The 26539-nt window shown below is 41.6% G+C and overlaps 1 long non-coding RNA gene across 4 annotated transcripts; it reads right to left on the minus strand.

Annotated features, from left to right (window-relative positions):
- Positions 1–1246: 1246 nt before the first annotated feature.
- Positions 1247–18771, minus strand: LOC138109410 (uncharacterized). Of its 4 annotated transcripts, XR_011150453.1 has the most exons (6): positions 18707–18771; positions 17283–17341; positions 8910–8994; positions 6645–6724; positions 1440–1630; positions 1247–1332 (listed from the first exon to the last, which is right to left on the minus strand). It is a non-coding gene; the product is annotated as an uncharacterized lncRNA (long non-coding RNA). The 4 variants fall into 4 exon arrangements; XR_011150455.1 differs by lacking the exons at positions 1247–1332; positions 1440–1630 and adding an exon at positions 6017–6491; XR_011150452.1 differs by lacking the exons at positions 1247–1332; positions 1440–1630 and adding an exon at positions 6017–6547.
- Positions 18772–26539: the final 7768 nt, after the last annotated feature.

Consider the following 26539-nt stretch of genomic DNA (forward strand, 5'->3'; position numbering starts at 1 on the left):
GGCCTTATCTCTGTGGTGCCAAGTAATAAGAGGCAAGGGGGAGAAACTGATGCACAGGAAGTTCTACCTTAACACCAGAAAAATCTTCTTTAGTTAGCACTGAGCACTGGAACAGATTGACCAGAGAGGGTGTGGAGTCTCCCTCACTGGAGATATTTGAGAACCGTCTGGACACATTCCTGTGCCATGTGCTCTGGGATGACCCTGCTTGAGCAAGGAGGTTGGACAGGATGACCCCACTGTGGTCCCTTTCCTGACCCATTCCGTGATTCTTTCTTTGCTTGAACTGACAGTGGGGAGAGAGCCCTTATGCTGGGCAACTGCAGCTTCATAATTCTGCTGTTTTTTAGATCCCAGTATACCAAATGCAAAGGGAAGGATGGAGAAGCACCTGACTTCAGATGTGTTTCACCTCACCTGCCACTCACAGAACCTGAATCTGAAGACAGAATACCATGAAAAGAGTATTTGAGGATTGAGTTGACTTTCTTTTCAGCTGCTGCTTTTAATGTTTTACTGCCTGCTTTTAATGTTTGCAAAACTTTTGGCTATAAAAGATGTATATGGCTGAGAGGTTTCTCTTGGTCTGTAGTCACTGCCACAAAGGACTTCCTCCGGGCTCCTTTGCCTTCCTTCCTTAGCTCCTCAGAGACCTCTGCTGCTGTCCCTGGCAGCAGACCAAGGGGAAGCAGATTCAGTTAAAGCTCCCCTTGTAGCAACAAAAACCATTGATCAGCCACGTCTGTCAGTGCCAACAACTTTTTGAAGCTGGCACTCTTTTAATGCCTGGCTTCTCTCTGTATTTAAGGTTCAGGTATTCAGTGTAAAGAACCCCCCTGGAGAGTTATTTTCTTTATTTCATCCTATTGAAAAGAAAACCTGCTGCAGCTGACCAGCCCTGAAAACATCTGTTCAGATCCATTTCAGGCAAGGCACGGGAGGTCGTATTCCTCCCCTCCAGTGAGCTGCTCCTGGCAGATGCAGAGCATTGGAAACACTAGCTTGGAAACATCCAGGCTGGGATTAGAGGCCCTGGGTTGTCCTCAGCTGCATTGGTACTTATTCAGGGCAGTCCCTTTAAGTAAACCAGAGTTATTTTGTATTTATACCTAGGTACTTACTGGGCTGTTGCATTGAAAGATACTAATCTTGCTTTCACCCCTGTAGGATATTGATTTTAGGAAAATACTCAATGCTTCATTTCTCAGGGATGCAACAAAACTTAATGGATCATAGACTTAGGGATACACTTCCATTAATTTCTAGCTTACATTCTCACTCTTTCACAACACCAAAATGTCAGTGGCTTTAGCCTTTTCAGTATAATTTCCTCTGAGAGCACACAAGGAAAAAAGAAGGCAAAAAATAAGCTTTTATCTAAATAACACCATCCACCTTTGAGCATGGAAGAAGAGTCATATAAAGCTCCTTCCACTTACCTTTTCTTTGAGCAGGCTAAAAGCCCCACTTATTCCTTGATGATCGACTTTTGTTTGTTTAGTGTGGCCCTTATTCCCTTCTTGTTCACACATTTAGCAAGCATGAAGGTTTGCTGTAGTTGACATCAGTGGAATTTTATCAGGAGAAAAGCAGACAAAAATATAAGTACTACTAGCAGAAGAGGCAGCATCTGAAAGCAAAAATATGCATTTGCTGTTACTGAAATGAAAGAAATTAAACTGATACTTGTCTATTTGCAGCTATATTCCTTTGAAGCATTACAAAACCCCCTGAAAATCTAGATGTTAGAGACTGTATAATCACTAAGAAAGTTAATGTGCATAAACATCCATAAAATGATTGTTTGCCTTTTTCCTGCACAGCCCTTTTACTGTATTACTGTATAAATCAGACCTACTTTATTATCACCTGCTTAGCTTTGTACTCTTTTTAAAGCATCTCAATGAATGAATACATATTTCTAGATCCTTACAGCCTTAAACCCCAAATTTATTACTGTATTTTCACAGCAAAAAAGGCCTTCCAGACATTTTTCTATGAAGCATATTACTGGAGACAGGACTGGGGGATTTAATGGCTCAAAATATGATTTCCAACCTGGGAGGTGCGTGACAAATCTGAGTGCAAAACGTCGTGTCACAGAAGAGTAGAGAGTCTCCACAGGAGAACTGGAAGCTCCCCAGCCCTATCCTGTTGTGGTGGCAACTGGGATAATGATGGACACATTTCCCTGAAGATTGTAATATATTTTTTCTTGCTCCTCCTGGTACCCAAGAGCATATGGCCACAGTTGTATGGATGAGACAGCTACAACTCATAGCCACGCAGAAACCAGGGGAAAAATCACCCTGATCATTGGAAGCGTATGGATCCAGTGAGGCTTGAAAGCTGGACTACAGCATGCCCTGCTGGCAGCGCATCCCTGCGTGCCTCAAAAAGGGTGATCCTGCAACACAGGGATGGAAAATGATGTTTCTCCCATGCCAAATGCAGTGCTGGTTTAGAGAGAGCAGGACAAACCAGAAAGGGTGGTATGGGAGGTACTGCCTCAGGATTATGCTCTGAATTTAGCAATCTCACAGGAGAAAAAACACAGACAGGTTAGAGAAATGTTGCAGGGCAGAGGAGAGATGTGCTTACCAATTTTTTCCTCTAATTGATCCGACAGATCTGTTAGATAGCAAAGCCCTGGTTGTCTGTGCTGGATGTTCTACACTCAGAGAGATGTTTTGCAGGTACACAGTGTCTCTTGTTGCAGCAATGCCTTTGGCTGTAGTCACATGTGGGACACGTTCTGGATGCTCAGAAGGGGAACAAGTATCACCTCCCTCCATGTAAGACAGACAGCCTGATAGGTTTTCCTTGCTGCTCTTACATCAGTCACAGCTTTCTCTGTTGGCCCCTATTTGCATTTTATTACTTACCCAAAAGCCCGGCATGTGCACATTCTGCCCTCAGGGACCACGGAGGTTATGAGCATGAGTGGTGCTGGGATGCAGGGACCCCACCAGTGTCCAAAAGTGGTCAGTCCTACTTCCGAAAGGGGACTTCAGTGAGAATATGTGTCACAGTGGTCCTTGCCAATGGCATGATGGCTCTGCCTGTAATGTAGATGTCTGTCTAATGGGCACTGAGCTAAGACCAACAAAATACTACTCATACAGGCCATTGAACAGCTTCTGATGTTAATGACTCTTGATTGCCACTGGCCCAAGCTGCATCTGTATTTTATTAACATTGTGTACAGAGTGAGTAGAATTCCAGGTGGAGTACAAAGTACCTTTTCTCTTGTTTTGCCCATAATAGCAAAAGCTTAAGTTGTACTTGTAGCTGTTTTATGATTGACTTTAAACAGTGCATTTGCTATAGTGGAACATCGCAATTTCTAGGGAGTGGAAAGATCACACAGAACTGGTCGATGATCTCTATGATGCAAATAAAAATAGTGCCATGAGTGTTCAAATAAATATTTCTTTTCATTTTGTCTTTTCATTTTTATTGCTTCCCCAGGTCACTTGAAATGAAATTGTCCTTCACAGGTCAAGCTATGGCTGCTTTGCAGACAGCAAAAAAGACAGTGCTTTAGATCATTAGAGCCCTGGAGATGTTACAGCAATCCAAATGATTTGCATTTCTGAAGGAAAGGCTTTTATTTCTGAACTGTTCACCTCTTATTGATCTAAAAATGTACCTTTTTTTTCCTCATGAAAATGCCTGTCCTCAGAACTGAAAAAAAAAGACATTCCTAACCTTGATGTGCCACCTCTCCATCAGCTCCCTGAGGAGCTGTCCACTGCACTTTCAGTGCAAGTGATGCTGATGGAGGAAATGAGCACTTTGGGCAGTAGAGCTGCACTGGGACTCAGCAGATATAGTGGAGGGAAAGGAGGTGGAAGACTCAGCCCCGGCTCAGGGGCCAGATAGGCCACTTCCTCTCACAGGGAGGGGGCTACTCCTTCTCTGGCAGCTCCGGAGACCAGGACCTTTTTATGAACTGCCTGCTAGCAGGCAAAGCTGTGCAGCCTTGGCAGAGTTTGAGTCTAAATGTTTAGATGAGGCTCTCTCACGAGCCCATCAGATGGGAGACATGATACCCCCACACCTTGACTCCCTCCTCCGCCGCCCATCAGCGGGGTTGACACAGTGCCACTTCGGGACGTGATGGGGACAGAGCAGATGCTCAGACTGTGAACAAGAAACGCAGATATCAGACTGGTGACACTTGTAGGGGCTATGCCTCCACTGCATTTTCTTGCTTGAGTCATCTGTGTGCCATGTTTTGCTTTCCTGCTTGGTTCCCTTTTGTCCAAGAGGGATCCCTGCCTCTGGGAAGAGGGTGACTGAGGCTGGATGCTGCCTTTGAGAAGGCTTCCCTTCCCTTGGGTGTCTTTACATGGCTCTTATGTTCAGCCCTTGTGGTGGTTGTCACTGGTGCTGCCAAGAGAGGCCAGGGCCATGCCCTGGGCAGTGCTGGCCCATGGAGTTGAAGTCAGGCTCAGGAGATGAATGAGGATGCATGAAAATAGTATATGGCAAAAGTTAATAGAAAAGAATGCCTTATTGCTCACAGAGAGGTTATTACATTTTTAAGGTATTTATGAACAAATAAAATGCATCTACAACTGGAGAAAGAGCTTACCCTGCACCTGCCATGTTCCCCTCCCCACCTTCCAGCAATCCTCTCACTTATTAGCATTTCAACACTTCTTTTCTTTGAAGTACAAACTGTATTTTACTAATATTATTTCCATTCATGCTGTGGAAATGAAACTTATGACAGTGTTGATTTCTCAGATCTCCTCAGAGTCTTTGAAATTTGCATTAGATTATTCTAATCACTTAGCCTTGTTGTATATATTTACACAAGTACTTTTGATGTTTAAACAGATCAGGCTGTGATGAGATGTGCAGGGGGAAATATATACCCCAAAGAAAAGGAATGCTCTTTTTTCTCAGACCACATCTTCAACTAGAAGTTTTCAGATAAAACAGTGGGTCAGTGCCTTTGGGACCTGATGGAATGACTGCAAGACTGGGAAGATGGAGGGATTGGCTCCGCCTTCAGCAGCAGGCAGCAGAGATGGAGTGGGGCTGGGTCCCTGCAAGTAAGAGAAAGGTGAGGACTCATCCTCTCGCATCCTTTATCCCCAATGTAACCTGTGCTCCCGGCCATTTGGCAGAAGAGATTGTCCAGCCTGAATCCATGATGAATGAACCCATACCTACAGACACAAGGTTCTGGGGACTGAGCAGAAGGAGCAGCTGCCAAATCCCAGCTCCACTGAATTCAGTGGGAATAGTAAAATGTCCTTTTTAGGGACAGCAAAAAGCCTGGGACTGTGGTGCAGTTGTGGTAGCTCTGATCACGACATCCAGGCAAGTCCTGCAGGACCTGTGCTGCCGTGGGCAGAAGGCAGAGGATCTGGGGAGCATTGCAGACATATGTTCAAGTTAATTAATTTGTTTTCAGGGCTGGCTCTGTGAGATCCAGAATGAGAGGCAACAGGAGCAGCCTTTACACAGCCAATGTGACCAGGAAAAAGTGGTGGAGCAGGCCAGACAAAGGAGAAACAGATCCCTTGAGGGTTGAAGGAGATAATCTTTCTGGAAGATGCAGGATATTGCCAGCTATCTCACATGAAGTTTAGCTTCACAAACAGTGGAGATCATATTTCTATTTGCAATTCTTAAAGGTATTGTAAAGGAAGAATATTCTGGATTATTAACTTTATTTACAATGAGATCCGGAGAAAATCATCCATTATAATCCCTGTATGGCCATTCAATGAAGAGTTGGACTTTATGGTCCTTGTGGGTTCCTTCCAACTGAGAATATTCTGTGATTTTTTGATTCTGTGATTATCCAACATATTACCCTAAAGACTAAAATCCATGACAAACTGTTTCAACACAGTTTTGATTCTGTAAATTGAGATGGTGAAGTTTGTGTGTATGTACCCCCCCCAAAAAAAGAGGAGCCTGGTCTGAGAATATGCACTTCCATAAACACAATGAGAGATGAGAGCAGACTTTCTCACTCACACACTGAAATGGATCTATCCACTTAGACATGAAAATAACATGTTTTGAAATAGTCTAACATTTTGAATTGTCACCAATGAAGACAGCTTTCTCCAAAGGCAGAAAAGATCTTTTAGCTCTCCTAAGCTTGTAAACCATGTAGAGTCAAGTAAAAAAATACAGAACAAAATTTTAATACTCTGCTTTATGAGGATTCAGAGATCTAAAGAGGTTTTAAAGACAACATTTTCAACTTCATAACCATTTCACAAGCAAAAATTTCTAGAAGCAGTTCTCCCTCCCTTCCTAGGACTACCTAAAACAGGGCAGCCAAGCCTGAGCTGGAAGAGGAATGAGCTCATTGCCAGTGCTGAATGGGCAGTCATAAACTTCCTTGTCCTCCGAGGATGCAGCAGAAGGAACACCTCAGGGCTTCCATTCTGGATGATTCATTTTGTCCTTCTTCCTAACTTGCAAGTTACATGCCTTGCTGCACTGGTAAAGAGATACTGTGGCCCATGTGAGACAGACAGGAGAGAGAGAGAGGCTAATAGCCATTTCTCACCTTAAGGAACAGGAATTTGTGAAGCAACCAGAAACACCATGAGATTCATAACTTTCCTCCCCCACAAAAGTATGTTAGCACACACAGCAATACTCACATGGGGGTTTTTAGTCCCAGAGGAAACCGATTTCAACAGGGCCATTGACTTATGCCCCAGGTACTGCTTCAGCTCCACATCTATAGAGAGAGAAATGCATTTTGGTGCCTATCCAACATTAGTAGAACCTCCCAAGATGGGCAGGCTCATAACATGCATTTGAGATCTAGTTCTATTTTTGGAAGCAAATTCTTTAAACAAATATTTATGAATAGGAGTGAAAGATGTAATGAATGGACAAGTGCTATGAAATGGCTTCTGAAGTTAATTTTGTTCAAGTTGCACATTCCTAATGAGGGAACAGATAATGCCTATGCTAAGGAAGAGTGAGTGGAATGGTTTGCTTGTGAAGTTTCCAAAAGCATTTTTTACTTTTTCCTTAAATAACCTAGACTGATAGAAAAAACTCCTCTCTTCTCTTAAAAAGAAACATATCCAAAGTCCATATTTCAGCATGCTTTCTCCCTCAGGATTTCTCAGTCTAGAAAAAAAAGGATGTTTTTTCTAATGGCTTTCAACGTGCTTGTGTGTTGCCAAGTGTTTTGCATCTGACAGTCAAATACTGCTGGTGAGAACTATCCGTTCCTGCAAGGACTTGACACTGCTGCCAGTTTGTATCCCAAATGACTATAAAAGGAGGTGACTGCAGCCATTATTTTGTTAGATTTAGTCAAAACATTCCCAGAAGAGGCAGGAGGGCATGCTGGGAATTGTCTGATGAGCCTGCTGGGAGAGTAATTATGTGGCTGGCAGTTTGTTTGCGTCATCTTTTGTAGCACTTTCTTAGTGGGTTTTGTGTCATTTGAGCACTCAGCTTTTTGAATTAAAGAATCTTTACTGCCATTGTCTCTTTAGCTAATGCCCAGATTATGCAGTCTTGAATGTGCACTCCAGGGCTGCTTCTCTATTACAGGAGGTATTAGAAAACTAAAATACATTTTTCAATATTCCCATTCTTACTTGTGATGAAATTTTGCTATGATTGAATTACAAAGAGTTCCCTGTTCTGATTGCAATGCTTACAGAGACATTAGGCCCATTTGTGTTTTAATCCTGCTTCTTTGAGCAGGATGAATATCAAAATTTTCAATACTTTTTTTTTGTTGTTAAAAATTGCACATATAAACTTTGCCCTTTTTTTTTTTTTGTTTTGTTTTGTTTTGTTTTTTTGTAATGTAACAAATTACTGGTTAAAAAGCTTGAAAAGCTTTTCAAGGGCAACTTAGGTATCTGGGAAGCAAAGTTCTATTAGAATTTTAATATAACTCAGCATCTTTTGAAAAAAATAAATGGGTATGAGCCCCTGGAAGAGAGTATGTGAAAGTATTACCAAATATCAATTCTGAGTTGACAGGAAAATGGAAAGCTGTGAAAGGAGCCATGTTAGAACCTGAACTTATTCAACAGACTACAAGGGGTCCATCATAGCTATGAGTACCTTTTACAGAGCAGCTAGGCAATTAAAAAAACAGCAGTAACAGCAAACCCAATTTAGCAAAACATCCTGCTGAGAGCAGCCTGTCTGGTCCTCTCCAGACCAGCTCCCATGCCAGCTGCTGTTCCTGATAAAACAGACCAGTCTCAGAATATCCCAAGCCAGCCCTAGACTCCAGTTTTCTCTGGTGGGTGTAGCACAGGGCCTTCCAGCTCTGGGTTATGAATGCAGATGTACAGCCATGTGTGTCTAGATTTAAATATGTCGAGGTGAATATGAAGGAAGGAGGAGAAAAGGAAGTAAAGGAGGAGAAAATTACCACATCAGAGCCTTTTGCTCCTGTATATGGATAAAAATGTCTTGCTTGTGACTCCACTGAAATGAGAATCTGTTGTTAGAGAGTTTACTACAGTCTGTCTTGTTTGTGCACTTAGGGGACTTCAGAAGACTTTATTGGAATGGAGCTGAAAAAAAATTGGATCATTGGCCAAAGCTTAAAAGACCCATTTTCTTGCTATGGAAAGATTATTAGCATTCTCACAAAGATGACTGAATTGAAACAAGAAACTCCTCTTAAAAGCAAAACTACCTTTGATGAGAATCCTACACAAAGCACAGTAAAGCATAAAAGGGCCTGTGGGATCCTATTTTCTTCTGTGTGCGCTTCCCAATTCCTCTCTTTGCTAATGAGTCACCTGGGATGTGTCTTCTTTCCAGTAGCTGAACTAGGGCATCTTAGGAGGACAGCAGGGATCCAAAGATTTCCTAAAAGATGTGCTGGTGCTGTAACCAATTTCTTGAAGGGGGAAATCACACCATATCTACTTTACCTTGTGGTCACTTGCACTGCAGAAATATAATTTGACCCACCAGCCAGAAGCAGCCTCAGCAACCTAGGCCTCACAGAAGTTAGCCCTGGAGAAAAATCCCAAGAAATTACCTTATGGACAATGAAGAAATGATAGCTTTATGTAGTGAAAATTGCTCTTCTTCATTCCATTCATTTGAAATTTGACTTAGCTCTGAAGCATGAGGATTTAAATCCCTTTTAAGTGTTTAGTAAATTAAGGTAATCCATATCTTTTTGAATACTGAATGTCTGTCAGAGGTCAATTGTGTGGTTTGTGATCCTTGCGTGATTATTTTCTCTTATGATTTTAACTCCTGACCTTTTGAGCTTCCTTTAATTTTATTTTCCATTAAAAAACCCATTCTGGCTCAGGCCTACATTATTTAAAAGTAAATTTCATTATCATTTTATCTAACTTCCTTTATATTGAAGCAAGGCTCACTGATCTTCAATTTGCAGTGATTTTAATTTAAAAATCCCCACCCTAAGTACAACAAAAAGAACCTTTAAAATCCTCTTGTAAATAATAGCTCTCCATAGCAGGATTGCAAAGAAAGGTTTGGTGGTGGAAACAAGGATAAATAGCCTGGGAGGAATACAGAGAGATTATCTGAGCAGTCCAGTGAAGTTCCCACTAAGAGAAAAAGGAGAAATATAACTCCTTCCCTCCCTCCCTTCTCCGTTTCCTCTATGAAACCTGTCAAAGCAGTCCCACACTCTTAAGAGACTATTGCATATCGGGGGGGCCAAATTGACTTCCTACAGCTCAGTCTTTCCATGTGCTGTGGAGACTCAGTAAGTTACAAAAAGGACACCAATAGGATATGTTTCTCTCAGAAGGCACCATAAACATGTGAAGGAATGACTTTATCATCTTAACTGTCCTGGGGACAACTTTTCTCTTTCTAAATTCAAAGTTTTTTCAATAAAAGAAGAAAAAAATCACAACAGGATAACTTGCATTAATTTTTACTGTATGTTTTTCCTAACATTGCCTGACTTATATTACAAATAGCTTTTCTTGGGCTCCAGGCAGAAGAGCTCAGGAGCTCCTAACACATCCCAGATCCAGTGGGCTTCACAAATTATTCATATCTACACACCTCCTCCTATCAAACCAACTAAACACCACCACAGACATACTGAAGAAAGTGAATTAAATTGAAAAAGTTTAACTGTAGCACACAAAATCCATGCTCACTGATACTCTGTTGTTCTGCAGATGCTTTCTTTTACTGCTGGTTTCTTTGTATTATTGTGGCTGGGTCTACACAAGAGACAAAAGGCCCTTCATACATCAAAGTTGTTCTGAAGTGAATCTATGAAAATCTGTGCGCACATAGCACCTCCTGATCTGCAATTAGACTTGGGCACAAAGTCTGGATTTATAAATCTGGTGGTTAAATTTATGGCAGCACTCAAAAATGACAGGGTTTTAATAAAATGAAAGATGCTAGGGTGGATTCCGCCTCCCCCCTCCCTCCCCAGCTTCTTATAGTTTTGTGTCCAGACTGCTGTAGTAACTGAGGACTCAGTATCATGATCTTCATCAAAATGATTTTTCTTTTTTTGTTGTTCAAACAGCATTTTGTTTCCATCTTCCATTTCATTTTACAGATTTTGATCTTACTTGCAGGCTGGAAAGCCTTGTTTAGTTCTCCTACATGTTGGGACCAAAGAAGAGAACTAATTAAAGAAAAAATGGGAAGTACAAAGAAGATCTGGTGTGGGGAGGTTGGGAATGGGGAGAAGCAGCACAACAACATTAATTGCCAATAAATACACAGCTCAACAGCAAGCAGAGTTATTGAGGTATTATTCCAAGCAGGATTCTCTTACCCCAGTAGTTCTGCCTTTCCTTACTTGGGTTTGGAAAAGAGTTTCTAACTGTATTCTCATGAGGCCGTGACTCATCTAAATTTCCTGTGTGGTAACTTTAGGTCATATTGTGCCTGAAAGGAATCCTCACATTATGAATTTGTCCAAACACAGGAATTATTTATGTCACAGATTCTTCTCTTTCCCCCTTTTCACTGAAACTTTTCACCCAGCTTTACAGTGTCTTGCATGACTAAATCGTTATCATTTAAGGCACTGTGGGAAACTAAGTGATGCATTAGCAACTCACATGTCCCATTCACTTCTTTGCATTCATCTTGTACTAAGAGGGAAAATGATGTTGTATCCAGAGATTTGTTGGTTTTATTTCAATATAAAACAATTCATTTTAAAACAAGCATAAGTTTGTTTTCTCTGAAATTATTTCTCTGAAAATTAAATGGAGTTATTTCCTTTGACTGCACAAAGGCACAAATGATCATGTTGGCCATGCACTTAAACCCCTCTGTGGCAGACAGTTGTTCTTGGCCAGTACTTAACTATTATATAGGTATAAGGTAACCTTATGACCTTTTTTCTGTACCATAACTTTTACATTTTTATCAGCTGTAGCAGCCGTCATTTTACAAGACAGATTTGATACAACATGGAACCAGAGCTGTCTGTTTAAACCACTTCTTACTAAGATGTTTTCCTATTTGTTCACTCACACTCATCTTAAGAAAAGACACAGACCAATTTAAAGAGTGTATAGTCCCTTTTTCTGAACTGAAAACCAATATGAAAGCATTGGTTTCCAGTATGAATTGGCTTTCAGTACAGTATTTTCAATATGAAAATCTATTTATTACAGAAATTACGAATAGCCTGAGTTATCGGAAATAGCACAATCTCTCAGAAATCATGTGCTGCTCAAGGAGAGTGAAGGTAGCAAAAGCAGAAACTTAAGGTTTCTTTTAAGCAAAGTAAAACTTTGTTTTACTAAAATGCGCCCCAGCCTCTGATTAAATAAGTCAGCAGATGATATCCTATTTGTTGAGTTAGAGCTTTCACAGCTCCACCCTTGATTGTTTTCTTGCCTATTCTCACATCTACCCTGAAGCTAGAGACATGCACAGCCTTTCTCTAGATACTTCCAAGAAGTTTGAGGACATTTGTTCTGACCTGCAGTAATAGGGAAAGAAATTGGTAACAAAGCCTAGCTGCAAAAATTAACTCTCTCGAGATTAAACACCCCATTTATCACCGTGGTCTGACAGTGATTTTCCAGTGGGTGAGAAGACTAGACCCTGTGAATTGTCAGCTGCATGGTCCTTGGTGAGATAAACAGGACAAAGAGGCAAAGAAAAAGTGAGGGAGACCCTTGTTTAATGCTCTGTTCTTTGCTACAAAGGGCCTCGAGCCCACAAGTTCTGTTATCCCTGACAGGCAAGTTTTTCCACTGAAAACCAAGAAAAATTAAATAGAACGAGAGAGGTGAGAGTGAGAAATCAAGAAAAGGAAAATTACTTTCTTGGCTGGGGTTAGGGAGTTACTATGCTAAGACTGTTTTTACTAATATAAAACTAATTGCAAAAATCAAACAGGGAGAAGGAACAAGAGGTTCCCAGAAATTTACCTCTGGCAGGACAAGGAACAACATTTCCCTTGTTTTTCCTTCTGATCAAATCCAGATGGACAATGTGTGAGGATGGTGTGAGTAACCCTGTGCTGCTGGTTCCCATGCAGCATTTTTCACATATTTTGGTCGATAGGGTACCCATATTCATAAGCACTCAAATGACCTAAAAGTAAAAGCAATGAAAATTTCTCTAGAAATATTCTTTTTACCCACAGACAATGTCTGGATTCCAGTAAATCAAACCCATGCCACACTGTAACTAGGGCACATTTTACTTTGATTGGCAGCTTTTTTATTTTTCACTTTGGGAGATTGTTAGACTTTTTTTTTCTTTTTTATGATCTTGGATGTTTTTTATTAGTAACTAAGGAAAAACTTATAATAAAAGTATTATTTATCTTCATTTCATTATGAATTAACTCCTGATTTTTTGTGAAATCTCCCAAGAGGTATTCTTATGTAGTGGGTTACACCAGAAAGCTCTGATTTAGATTCTTATGTGATTAAACACTACATTATATAAACAGAGAAACACAACTTCATTTAAAATATTAATAATAAAATTTCATTATGGAAATTAATTCTCATAGGCATAAAAATCAGATTTTATTGCCACTTAATGAGGATTTCTGTAGACAAAAATTTGTCATCATTCAGCAGTATAAAAGATCACATTTTCTTTCTTGCAAACATAATTTTGAAAACAATGCTGTAGAAATCACTGTCTCATCCACGATAAGCAACACACTGCATCCAGGGGAAGAAATATCATGCATGTAGCAAAGACAAATATGTTTAGCCAAAGGTCAAATCAAAAGGAATAGGGTGGAAATATTCCCTGCTTACCAGCAGAAAGTAAGTTTAATTATTTCATGCCACTGCTCATCTCATTGGAGGTAATGAGCCCAATGACAATTCAGTGGCAGCAAGTGGAAATTCTTTCTTCCAGACAGAAAATTCAGAATGGATAAAAAAGAAATTGCGTATATCTAACAAAAAAGAAAAAAAATGCAGAGAAATATTGATATTAATATTAAATCTTCACCTCAAATGATATTTACTATTTCCTTTGAGAATTTACAAATACAGATAAAGTTATTTCAGACTGAAAGTATTAGATTTATTCTCAAATCATAACCTTGCCAGAAATCCTGCACCAGGAACTAAACTGTAACTCCACATCCTCTAGGTTGATACAAGGTGGGGTGGGACTGGATGTGCACACATCCTGTGAGCACAGGACGATGGCCAAGTGCTGCCATTCAGGGACAGCCTCATTCTGTAACAGCAACACAGCAAATATGAAAAATTATTTCAGGTAAAGCGAACTGTGAAATAAGCTTTACAAAAAGCAATGTCTGCTTCAGGAGTGTTTGTTTTCAGAGTTTGCTTCAACATACACACACTGTTCATTATTGCCAATCACCCTGTACCAATTACTGCCTAGCCCAAAACCCTGCATATTTCTATATACATACACATATATATATCTATAATAGACCCAAAAAGAAGATATGCAGCAAGAGAGTTTTGTGCTATTACTGCAGCTGAAAACACAATCAGCAAATTGGTTCTGTATTCTTCAGTTCTGCTGTTGCTCTCCACAGGACTTCCTGAATACTTGGGACTGTATTACCATCTTGCCTTTATACTAAATAGGAGCATGCCCAGATACCACTTAGCAGACAATACCATTTCCATGGCTTTGATTCCTGATAGAGTCTACTTTTTTTTTTTTTTTTTTTTTTGTGGAGTCTTTCCTGCATAATTTAGAAGCATGACCTCCATGAAATATTTAGAAAGGAGCAAAAGAAACTGTGCTTTCAAATGGAGTAGGTTCTTTTGAAATGGAAACTAACCTGGAGTAGGTTGGTTAGAAAAATTACAGGCAGTGGTACAATGCTCTACACCCAGAAAATTGGAAGAATTTGTAGCATAAGAAAAGTTTTTAAAGCTCCTATAGAATTCCACCACTAAGAAGATAAGAAACCCAGATTTTTTTCTTTTTTTTTTTTTTTTCTTTCTGATGTGAAAATAATAAAAAGAAAAGGTCAGGTATAAGAATGCATTATAAAAGCACTGGAAACACACTTTAGGACCTTTAAATGGACAGCACATTTTTTCCAACCTTCCTAAAAGAGAGTGCTGTAAAGAACACATTCTAAATTCCCCTCAGAATTAATTTCCACATGGCTGTGATATATGAGACAAGTCAAGATAGCATCATAATTGTGAGGCAAACATTCTGTTCTCATAACGGAAAATTCCAATAGCCTGAAACTATTTAATTAGAGCACTGAATCTCTGCTGCGGTACCAAGTTCCTCCTACCAGCGCACAGCTGATTTAGTGACTACCCAGGCCCTTCCTGCATTCGTTAAATCAAAGGTAAAGGAATTTTAAGGATTATTACTGAAATTTGATCTATTTAAGGAAAGTAATGGCATCTTCTTCCTCCTCTTTTATTGAATACGGTTTTATAGGTAATTAAATTGAAGTATGATTTTGGACACATTTATGTTACAGTGCTGCTGGCTGCTGTTGTTGCACACAGTGCAAGTGCTGTAGAGGGGCAAGAGATGCAGCTGCTCTATCCACAGAAGCGCTACGGGGGTGATGACAAATGGGGAATTTTCTCCTAGCCAGGGCACAGAACCTGTACATCAATGGCTGCCACGCATTCAAGGAAAGGTTATGCTCAGATGTTTCCTGTGTAGTCCCTACCAAATCCAAATCTGTCTAAGAAAGATAAAAAGATTCTATTATTATTTACTTGATTGATTATTCCATTGCCAGTTAAGCAGCCAGAAACCACAAAACGCTGGCCTATCTCCCCAGCATTTGCTCGATTAGCCTTGCAGACTATGAGCCAGAGTGACCCTTTTCTCCCATTTCTACATGTGAAACCTGAAGCACATTCTCATGGAGAAAAACAAATCCTTCAGCATCCTCTAAATGTAGGTTTAAATTGCTTCAATGATTGCCTTCTAATGGAACTATTTCTGAGAAGCTGGGGAAAAACTGGAGTCAGCAAGATCCCATTTTACTTCCTCTAGATTTTTCTTCCAAGAAAGCTTGGGAGGATGAGAGTGACTTATTATAGACTGAAGTAGGTTTTTATGAGGATGGTTATTTGGGGCATCCTCATCTCAGTCTTGGCTACAGATGCATTCAGATTTTATATGAAGCACTGTAATTCCAGAAACACGGATCTGACTTAACATGAAGAAGCAAAGTAAAAATGTCTTGAATTAACACTTAGGAAAGAACAGGCTTTGTACAAATGTTTGCTTTTCTACATTGCCCTCTGTTAGCAGAATGATGTATTACTGTCTACAGCCTAGTAAGACAGCCTTACTTTTGCTCTGTGGTCTGTTTTACACTTTGCACACCACTTGCAATGGTATCATTGCAGTTTTGTTTTTCCTTAAGTGGAAACAAAGCAGCCAGCCCATTTTTAGCTTAGAATACCTGGAAGTAAAACATAAGTCATGGCTCTGGTATTTCTCAGTTCCTGCCTTCATGATTCTGAACCTCTGCCCAGCTGCAATTCACCCACAAGGTCTCTTGTATGTTATCTTTCTGCATGTTTCATGGAAGTATGTAGGCAGGAAGAAGAGAGGAATGCTATCTGTGCACCAGCTGAGCATCATCTTTCTTCAGACACTGCAGAAATTGTGTGCTAATTCTCCCTGTGGACATTATTGAACAAAAAACTGTGCTCCAGGAACTCCATGTTATTACCAAGGAGTTTGATAGTAAGAGCTGGTCACAGATCAAAGCTGTACTCTGTTGGGTTCTGCACATATTTAATCTCTGCTTCACAACTTTTATAAAACACAAATCAACAGAGGGTGAGAAAAAGGGGCAGCAGAGATGAGCGAGGTGGGCAGTACCATGGAACGTGGCCTGCTATCAGTGCTCCTTCAGGCATCATCACTAAAGAAATGTTTAAAGGGGGTCAAAACCATTTTATTCTCCTTTATAGATGGAAAAATTCTGGATAGCTAGCAATAGGGTGCACTCCTACATCTGTCCTTCGCAGTCTCTGGATGTTTTGTATGTTAAAAGGCTGTTCCCAAAAAAGCACATCAGCTGGAGACATCACTTCAGGCATTGCCTGAAGAAGCTTGTCAAAGGACTACCGCCAAAGAGGTCTGGACATCACCACAAAAAGTGAAAGGGCAGGTGAGGGGTGTGTAGAGATTAGAAGGAAAATGGTTGTCTGAAACTCTCTGAAAGTGATGCCTTTTCCTGGTCTTAAAATCAAGAGTCAAACACGGTTAGAAAGGGAAAAGGGATTTTACCTTGGTATTTATTTTAAGGATCCTTAGGTGTACACATCCAGGTCATATGCATCGAGATGCACCCCACTGAGTGTGTGTGTCCCCCCAACATCGGGTATAACATTATAGGTTTTACTAATTAGCATATCTATCCAAGATTCCCCAATGAGAGGCTCAAGTGAGCCCCCTCCCCAAGGAGCCTTCCCCTGGATGGTTCTATCTTGGTTTACAGAATGTGTTCTGGAGAGGACCTTGGGGTCTCTGGCACACTGATCCCTGGCTACGAAGCTTCTAAAATGTTTAGTCTCTTAGCTTAACAAACAAGCCCAAGAATGTAGACAAAAAGCACTAGGAATACAGAAGTTGTAAAAAGGTATAACAGGAGTATAAAATAAAAGGCAAAAATCTTCATGGCATCAAAAGAAACTGCAAGCAGGGATCAGAAGAACAAATACTTTCCTCAGTTTGATTTAAATTTACTGAATTACTTAAAAGTGAATAAAAAACTCATGCAAGGCAGTACATAAAAGCAATCTGGAATGATTTCAGATCGTTTCTCTGGATTTGTACCTCTCCTATGCTAATTAGAGAATAATTAGTTGCTGTACCTCTCCTGAAGTCAGTGCATCTGTCTGAGCTGGCGGCGTCATGCTCATAAAGATGTGACCTTTGGAGTAAGCACAGTAACAGGACACTTTGGAATCATCAGCAGTGAACAAAGCTAAAGTTCTTCATCCCTATTTCCTGCAGACGGAGCATTCCTACTAAGAAAGGGAGAAAGGCTGGAACTTGCCACTCAATTGGGTCCTACTGCCAGAGAACATCAGGGATGGAGGCATGTGGTACCACCACCACGTCCAGGCATTTGGTGTTCTCCAAAACACTCTCTCTGGTGTCATGATGGCTGATGTTCATCATCAAATTTATGCAAAAATTGGGTGTAGCGGGTAAGATAAGATAAGATAGTCTCAAAAACCCTAGTGCTTTGGAAAAAATTAAACCTAGAAGAGAAATTTAACCTATGTACTTAGGGAGTCATACATTACCTTTGTAGCTTTTGCTGCTTTTTACATGCAAGCCAGAGTAATACCCCATTTCCTATCAACAAGTAAGCCTGGAACTAACAGAATTAACTATGGGGGGGAGACCTCATTGCAGTCTGCAACTTCCTCAACAGGGGAAGAGAAGGGGCAGGTACTGACCTCTTCTTTGTGGTGACAGGACCTGAGGGAATAGCCTGAAGTTGTGTCAGAGGAGGTTTAGTTAGGATAGCAGGAAAAGATTTTTCAGCCAGGGGCACTGAAACAGGCTCCCCAGGGAAGTGGTCACAGCACCAGCCTCACAGAGTTCAAGGAGCGTTTGGACAACACTCTCAGGCACATGGTGGGATTCTTGGAGTGTCCTGTGCAGGGCCAGGAGCTGGACTTTGATGATCATTGTGGGTCCCTTCCAACTCAGGGTATTCTGTAATTCCATGACTCTAAATATAAGGGCAGCCTGTTGTCAAAATGTGCCTCTCCATGTCTTTGGCAGCAGCCTGTGCTCGTGTCAGTGCAGAAACTGCAGAGTCACAGCCTCAGCTTTACTCGCCTTCCCCCTTGTATGGCTGGCGAAGAGTAAAAAAGAAACTTCAGCCCATGGCTTGAAGGCATGCCCTCCTATGTCACCTTCATCTCCATAGCCCCATATGTCAGATTGATGGAAAATATTGAATATTTTAATAAATACTGTCATAACATCATAATTTGGATCCTCAGTCTCAAGACCCTATAACAATAAGAGCAGCAAGGCTGTCTTGTACCATCTTCTCCCTTCCCCAGGTTAGTCTGGTAGCCACTGGGTTTCCACACCTATGCTTTCTGCCAACAAAAATATCAGCACAACCTGGACAATTTCCTTTCTGCTCGAGAGTGAAAAATAACACAAAATACTCTTTTTTTTTTCTTTTCATTCATGGCCCAAAGTTGACTTCTGTTTTCATCTTGTTAAGGAAACAAACAACTAAACCAAATAAAAGCCAAAGGCATCTTACCTTTCTTCCCTAGGCCAACTTGAGTGTTGACTCCTCTCAGCACTGACTCCTCCAGAAGAAACAAATGGCTCCAGGTGCTTACAATTCCTCTGGCTAATCATCTCCCTCTGGCATGGCGTGTGCTATCAGCACTTCTGTCCTTTCAATCCAGAGGGGCTATCTCTTTCATCATAGGTTACATATCAAAAGCATGAATCTAACACATCTACAGATCATGCTAAAGAGAGATCCTCAGTAATGTGTGCTGTACAGGAAAACATTACCTCTGTGCAGTATATTGAAATAGGCATTCACAGAATCACAGAATTGTTGGGTTTGGAAGGGACCTCTGGAGATCATCTGGTCCAACCCTCCTGCCAAGGCAAAGACACACACAGCAGGTGACACAGGAACACACCCAGGTTGGAATGTATCCAGAGAGGGAGACTCCAAAACCTTCCTGGGCAGCCTGTTCCAGTGCTCTGCCATCCTCAGTGTAAAGAAGTTCTTCTTCACATTGAGGTGGAAGATCTTGTGGTTTAGTTTATGGCCTTTGCTCCTTGTCCTGTTGCTGGGGACTACTGAAAAGAGTCTGGCACCATCCTCTTGTCACCAGTTTTGAGATATTTATATGCATTAATGAGATCCCCTCTCAGTCTTCTCCAGACTAACCAGGCTCAGCTCCCACAGTCTCTCCTCATAAGAGAGATGCTCCAGACCCCTCATCATATTTGTGCCCCTCCTCTGGACCTTCTTCAGTAGCTCCTTGTCTTTCTTGTCCTAAGGAGCCCAGAAACGAACACAGTACTGCAGGTTGAGCCTCACCGGGGCTGAGTAGAGGGGCAGGATCACCTCCCTGGCCACACTCTTCCCGATGCACCCCAGGGTACCATTGGCCCTCCTGGCCACAAGGAGGACAATGCTGGCTCATGGTCAGCTTGTCACCCACCAAGACTCCCAGGTGCTTTTCCGCAGAGCTTCTTTCCAGCAGGTCAGCCCCCAAAATGTGCTAGGACTTGGGGTTATTCCTCCCTACATGCTGGGACTTGAGGTTATTCCTCCCCACATGCAGGACCTTGCATTTGCCTTTGTTGAACCTTATTAAGTTTCTCTCCATGCAACTCCCCAGTTTATCAAGGTCCCACAGAATGGCAGCAGAGCTTTCATGTATATCAGCCACTCCCCTAGTTTTGCATCACCAGGAAACTTCCTGAGTATTGATCTTTGGTCATATTACAACAATCCTTAATATTCCTGAAGTAAGATTGGTATTATCTAGGCTTTAACTTTACTCAGATCATGTTCATTGACATGAAAGGAAGTATTTCTGTGAACGAGTGGGAGTTAGATGAGGGTTAATTAAAGAACATCCTAGAGTTGTGTGAGATTTTGCTTTTAGTAGCGACATAAAAAAGAAGATAAAAATTCAGAAACACAGTTTGCATAGTCTTAAAGTTTTAGTCTCCTGAACAAAAATCTTCTCACAGGATTTCAGAACTATAGAAAAGCGCTGTGCAAGCTGGGAGGATTTTTATGCTGACATAATGGTTACATCGGGAATAACGAGTAAAACAGAAGTGGCAGATTCTAGCAGAGGAACTAATTTCAACAATAAGAGGAACCAAAACAAAGGGAACTGAAATAATTGGATTTCCTTAATTGCAACTGTTTCTAAATAAGGACAGGCATGGAAATTTCAGTAATTTTGTAAGAGGAGTAACCTGTGAATGGCAAAAGCAGTGTTCTCTTTAATGCACACAGCTGGAAAGAGAAGAGGCAACCTGTTCAACACAAATCATGTTCATTCTTCCTGCAAACTGCCTTAAAATCCACCCCTTTTCCTTTGGTAAAACTCTGGTTCGGGTTTTCATTGTCTCACCTCTCTACATCTGAAGCTTCGTCTTCCTCGTTTCAACACATCCACTTTCTCTCCCTAGAAAACAGTTTAACACATTGCATGAAAACATATCTTGCTGACTTAGGACCTCTTCAGCATTTTCATACTCTACATCCCTCACCTACCTCTATTGGATCAAATCTGTTCCATGCCATTAACCCCTTCTATCAAAGCACGCACTGCTCAGTGCTTGCTTGCAGCTGACCAAGAAGATAAGAGGTCACTCTCTAGCTGCTGGTGCTCTCCAGTACTGCACTACTGCCTTCTTCCTCCTTTACCACATTCCTTTTGGAAATGAGAAGCTTCCTGTAAAGAGAATCTACAGTCACTTCAAATTTCTGCTTAAGTCTTACTCATGCCTTCCCATAAGCCTAACAGCTGACTCATTGCCCCTGTATTGTGGTTACTCCCTTCACACTTATCCCAAACTCTCAAGCTCAGCTGGATGCTACCTTTGGTTTTACATCTGTTCATTTTCTTATCACGTACTAAGGTTACAAGATCTGTGAGGTGGGGGCAGGGCTTTATTTCCTACGGCTTCAGACACTCCATTACCAGATGAGCAGTTTAAGATTTTCAGAGGTGTGTGCACAAGATCTCAGTTTATGTAAAGCCTGGGACATACATGGCTGAAATCCAGCTTCCTCCTGTGTCCCAGAGACTGCTGAACCTGTATTTAGTTTTGAAAACATCCCTGGTTTTCCCCTTCAGCTGGGATAAAGTGGTATGCTTCCTGGCCAGCTGCCTGGGGGAGGTGGGAACAGATAACCATGGTGCCTTCTGCACGCAGTCACTCTTTGATATCCTTTGGCTCATTCTGTGAGAAAAAAAATAAAGTACTTAAAAGGACCAGGGACCAAAAGTGACAGTACTGCATTACAATCCACTTGATTAGGCTGGTGTGTCTAAGGTTTGGTTCCCTTCGACTGTCTTCTGTCATCAGTTGCAGCACTGCAGGGTTCATCACAGTGAGAATGTCTTCAACGCACCTTTTTATTCAGGAAGAATTGTCACAGGGCAACTACGTGGAAAATAAACAGTTGCATAGCTGTACACAGAATACAGGTGTGTGCACCTGGTTTTCTTCCCAAAGCCAAACTGCAGTCCTCAATCTTGTCACCAAGGAAGACAGCCACGCTGTGGAGTGTGACAGCAGGAGCAAAGACATGAGTTTGTGGGGTACAGAGGACTAAATTTCTGGGTAGCTTCAGCTTCTCCCTTTGCAGTGTTTTCAATTTGGCATGCATATTAAAGGCTGCCTGTAGACATATATAGATATAAATATTGGATTTGTCACCAGGTGAAAATTCTCATGCGACCAAGGCAAATTTCCTAATAAAAGTCAAGATTTTTAATTTAAGTATTCTCACTGTTATTTGTGGGAGGCTCAGTGCAGCTGCACAGCAAACCACTACTCATACATCATCCCCTGACATCAACAGTTTTCAAAGAAACTGTCCCTTGGAAGGTGCTCTCATATCTTTAGGAAAGGAAATAACAAATACACACAACTAAATAAAAAATAATAGGATGAGTGTGTGCATGCTGCTTTGGTGTCATGATCATTTTAATTAGTCAGAGACCAACAGTAGACCACACAACATTGTGAAATCAAGAAAAAAGTAGGTCTCTAGGTGTCTACTGGAAGTAGATTTTTCTATTTACTTAAGTTCTCTGTGTGTGTGCATGCACAAATATGTAAAGCCATAACCTGTAAAGAAGGAAAGAGTTAAGCAGAGAGCAGAAAATAGCAGAAAAGGGCAGGAGAAGGGGGATGGAGAAAGGCATCACTGCAGAAATGAAAAAGAGCTTCAAAGGCAAGAGAAGAAAGCCCAGAAAGAAAGGACTTGGACATCAACAAGCAAAGGCCACTTCTCAACAAGCAGTGACAAATTGCTCAATCTCCTTCCTTTCAGACTGAAAGGAACTGATGGCAGGAAGCATTGGGGAGTAGAAGATACAGCCTGTACAGACCTGACAGAGGCCACAAGATCTTAGTCCAGAGCACTTGCACATGCAGGTCACTGCACAGTGACACACCACTGACAGTCAACAAAAAGAAAACTATTTACTGTAGAGATTAGCCCTGGAAAATGGGAATGACCATCCAGGGACCCAATGGCCTTTGACAAAAGCAATGTCATTTCTCATTACTTGACACCACAGAGTAATTAATCTTTTCAGAAAGCTTCTAGGCAGGAAACTCTTAGATTCATCTCCCCTTGTCCTCACTGGACATATTTTCACTGGGCAAAGAGCCCAAGTGATCTGAAAGAGTGCAGCCCCTCAGAAATCACGGGCTGCTCAAGGTGACTGAAGGTGGCAGAAGAAAGCTCTTTCTATGCTGAATCCTGCTTGACCTCAGAGAAGCCTCTTCCTTTATAACAGCCTCCTCTTCATTTTCTGAGGCTTAAATTATCACCGTGTCTTTCTTGCTTATGAACATTTTAACACTGACATTATATGACAATGTTAAAATTGGAATGTCATTTCAGAAAAACCTATAGCCAGCCATGAAAGAAAAATATAAACTACTACAAATAAAGAAGTCAACATGAAAAACTCCTTGGGAATAACACAGAGGTGCCTGTAAATAATACAAATAAAGTTTTAATAGAAAATAGTCACAGAGAAAGTAACTATGAGAAAGCTGATAAGGAAAAAATTTGCAAGGCTATATGTGTAAATACTGAGGAAGCACAAGGACCTTATGATGTGACATGCTTAGATAATATGGATTCCAAGCATACTTCTATAGCAGTGAATTCAGTAGCATCTATATTAAACCACTAAGGAGTTTCCCTCTTTACCAACATCTACCCAGTAGCTGCCATTTCACACAAATCTGTTGGTTTCAATGATCTAAACTAATCAAAACAGTATTATGTTACTTCCTGGAACTGGCCCAAATACCACAAATACACAGTATTTGGAAAAAGATTTTGTTAGGAAAATCTCCTTTCCTCCATCCTCTTTTCCCACTCAGTTTTACCTTTCATGTTTAGTTAGATTTTCTGAAGATCTCTTTTCTCTTGCTGTCAAAAGAACCAACAAAATATTGCATGTAATTTTTCAAAAGACTTTATCAAAGGATATTTCATGTAATTTCTTAGGGAAAAGTGGACTCTTCTCTTCATACCTGTAAACACTGGGCACCTGGCAGGACATGGCTGAACACCTGGGCTGCAGTCAGTGCAATCACTTTGCACTTTGAACCAGTTATGTTTCCAGGGCAGGTTGAGGGGCAGTGCTTGGGTGCAGCCCTTGGTTCTCAGGCAAGCATTGTGTGTTGGGCTCTGCTGAGCAGGTACATTTACTCCTCTGTGTCCCACTAGAACAGAGTCTGTAGCTGTGCTGCTTAAGAGTTCCACATAAAATAAGGCACCATATATGGGACAAAATTCAGGAGTCGCTGAGGTCAAGACCACCTTTTGTCATCTTTTCAAGTCACCTGGAAAAACCGCCAGAATTCCCTCTGCTGCATGACGCAGACTGAAGATTTCAGCATCAGTGACAATTAATCCCTGTTTCCTTTAAAGACTGCATCAACTAATATTCCTTGATTCCTTAGCATTTCTTTCTCACAATTAGAGTTCATCTTTTTCTTTCTTTTTTTTTTTTTTTTTTTACAAGATAAGCTGGAGAGAGGGCTCCATTTTAAAACACAGCTACCATTGGGGCAGTGTTTCAGTGTAGGAAGATATAACACACCTCTGCACTGTCCCCCTGTGTATTATTTAATTCTTCAAAAGGCCAAAAGGCAGACAGCAGTTGTCTTGGTTTGAAAGACAGGTGTCTGCTAAGGAAGGCAGGAGCCTCCCTTGGAATGGCAGATGCAACCCCCTTCCCTTCGAGTTATTATAACTTTGAAATCAAGGGGCTTTTAGGCAAAGATGTGGGAAATAGGAATAACAGTTCTTTACTATTATATATCTCTATGTGTATAACCAGTCAAACAAACAACAATAACTATGGCAGTAACAGCAAACAATCACAAACCCAGTCCCAGCCTTCTCGGCTGTCGGGCCCTTTCCCCCTGGGTGCAGTTCCGCTCGCAGCCGGCAGGGGCGCTGGCGGCTCCCGGTGAGCAGGGCAGGTGCGATGGTTCCCCCGCGGCTGCAGGGGGCGCTCCAGAGCGAGCTCGGGGAGCACGCGGCACCGGTGGTCTGGGAGCTTCACAAACCCCGGGGCAGCTGGCCCTGGTGTCCAGCCGGACCCTCAGGAACAGCAGGCTGGAATGGCAGGGACGAGCACAAATCCCGGGTAGCAGACGAGATGTATCCAAATGGGGAACCCCCCGGAGGTCTGGGCAGGCAGGGCGAGCACGGCTACAATGCAGCGAAGGCTTGAATCAGCGGCGGGGCAGGGCGGCCACATCCCGGCCTCCAGCGGGGCAGGGAAGGTGGGTCCCCCGGGGATCCTGGGGTCTTTCTCCGCAGAAAGAGAAAATGGCCGCAAACAACAAGCAGCTTCTCTCTCTCAAACCCACAGAGCGACTGACCCCACACCCAGGTGAAACAAAGGAGTAGCCAGGCGCACCCCACCTCCAGTGGGTAGCTCTTTGTCTTCCTTAAATACCCCAGCGATTTGTTGTCTTAGCAACAGTATGGGGGGGAAATTCCTTTAACAGAAAAAAACCTAGAACTCTTAAAATCCCAATAGCAGTATAAGAAGAGAAGATCAGCTGCACAAACCCATTAGTGACACAAGTTGCTTAGGTGGAGAACTTCTGAGCAATATTTTTTTATGCTCTCTGATTTTACCTGTTGCCTGGGACAGGCATCCTAATAGTACAGATGCACTTTAATATGATATAATCCACGTCCTCCAAATTGTCCCCTGGAGCTATCCAGGAGGCTAATAAGTGATATGATCATTGAAAGTGTGGGACAGCCTCATTCAAGACAGAATGTTGGGGAATATCAAGACTTGGGGACTGTCTGAACATCCTCCCTGACTTAAAAAGCACAGAGCAGGTGGGTGGAGAAGGGAAACTAAAGAATCTCCCAGATTTTAATCTTCCTTATTTTGGTCTTTTTAGTTGAATCACTTCTACACATTTTTTACTCACCACCTTAGCTGTTGGCCAGGCCTGGTAAACAAGCCAGGTGACTCCTTTATACTTACAAGTGGAAATTAGATGGTTGAAACAAAATTTGAAAAAAATGAACAAATTGCTCTGGCTTAGAGGTTGCCAGAAGAAACCTGGGTGCTCTCAGCAGCACAGAATGCAGCATGGGTGAGGTACCAGCAAGCAGCTCAAGGGAGAATTAAACAGCCTCTTCACTGTGCTTGGGATACAGGTTTTGCCCATCTTACAGGGGTTCTTTCTGCCAGACAAGGCACTTGTATCCCAGATTGGTTCTTCGTAACAGTTTGTACTGATAGATCCAACACAGAAAAATCCTGTGCTTCACGGTGGGCACAGCTATTGTGGCTTCAAAACAAAAGGCAAAATAAAAGCTGGAAGAAAGTGAAACAAGTTCACCCTAAATGAGATGAATCACATCCACTGCTGATACAATTATTTTATCCACTGCTGATACAATTATACAATTAAGTGCAGCTTTCAAACTTAAAGGCCATCCTTTCTAAACGCTGAGCCATGTATCCTGAGAGCCACTGGACAGGCTTCTGTTCCTTGGAGTGCCTAGAGGAAAAGAAGGACATGGCTCTGTTACAGATCTCAGCTCCATATGTAGCCGGGATCTAAGGCAACTTTCCATTACTGACCTTCAGTTGCTCCCTTTCTCCTACAAACAGTGGGACTCACCCAGCAGACCCTTTTGACACTGCCCCACTGCATTTGAACTGCATGAGACATTAACAAAAAGCTCTCTCAGCTTTGGAAAGAGTCAAAATCACTTTGATTGCTCCAGAAAATTAGCAGCAGGTGTGCAAAGAGATAATACTTTATAATGCATAGCCAAAACTATGGGGTTTGTAAGATTGACAAA

This window comes from Aphelocoma coerulescens, chromosome 4, assembly GCF_041296385.1.
Source record: "Aphelocoma coerulescens isolate FSJ_1873_10779 chromosome 4, UR_Acoe_1.0, whole genome shotgun sequence".
NCBI classification, from domain to species: domain Eukaryota; kingdom Metazoa; phylum Chordata; class Aves; order Passeriformes; family Corvidae; genus Aphelocoma; species Aphelocoma coerulescens.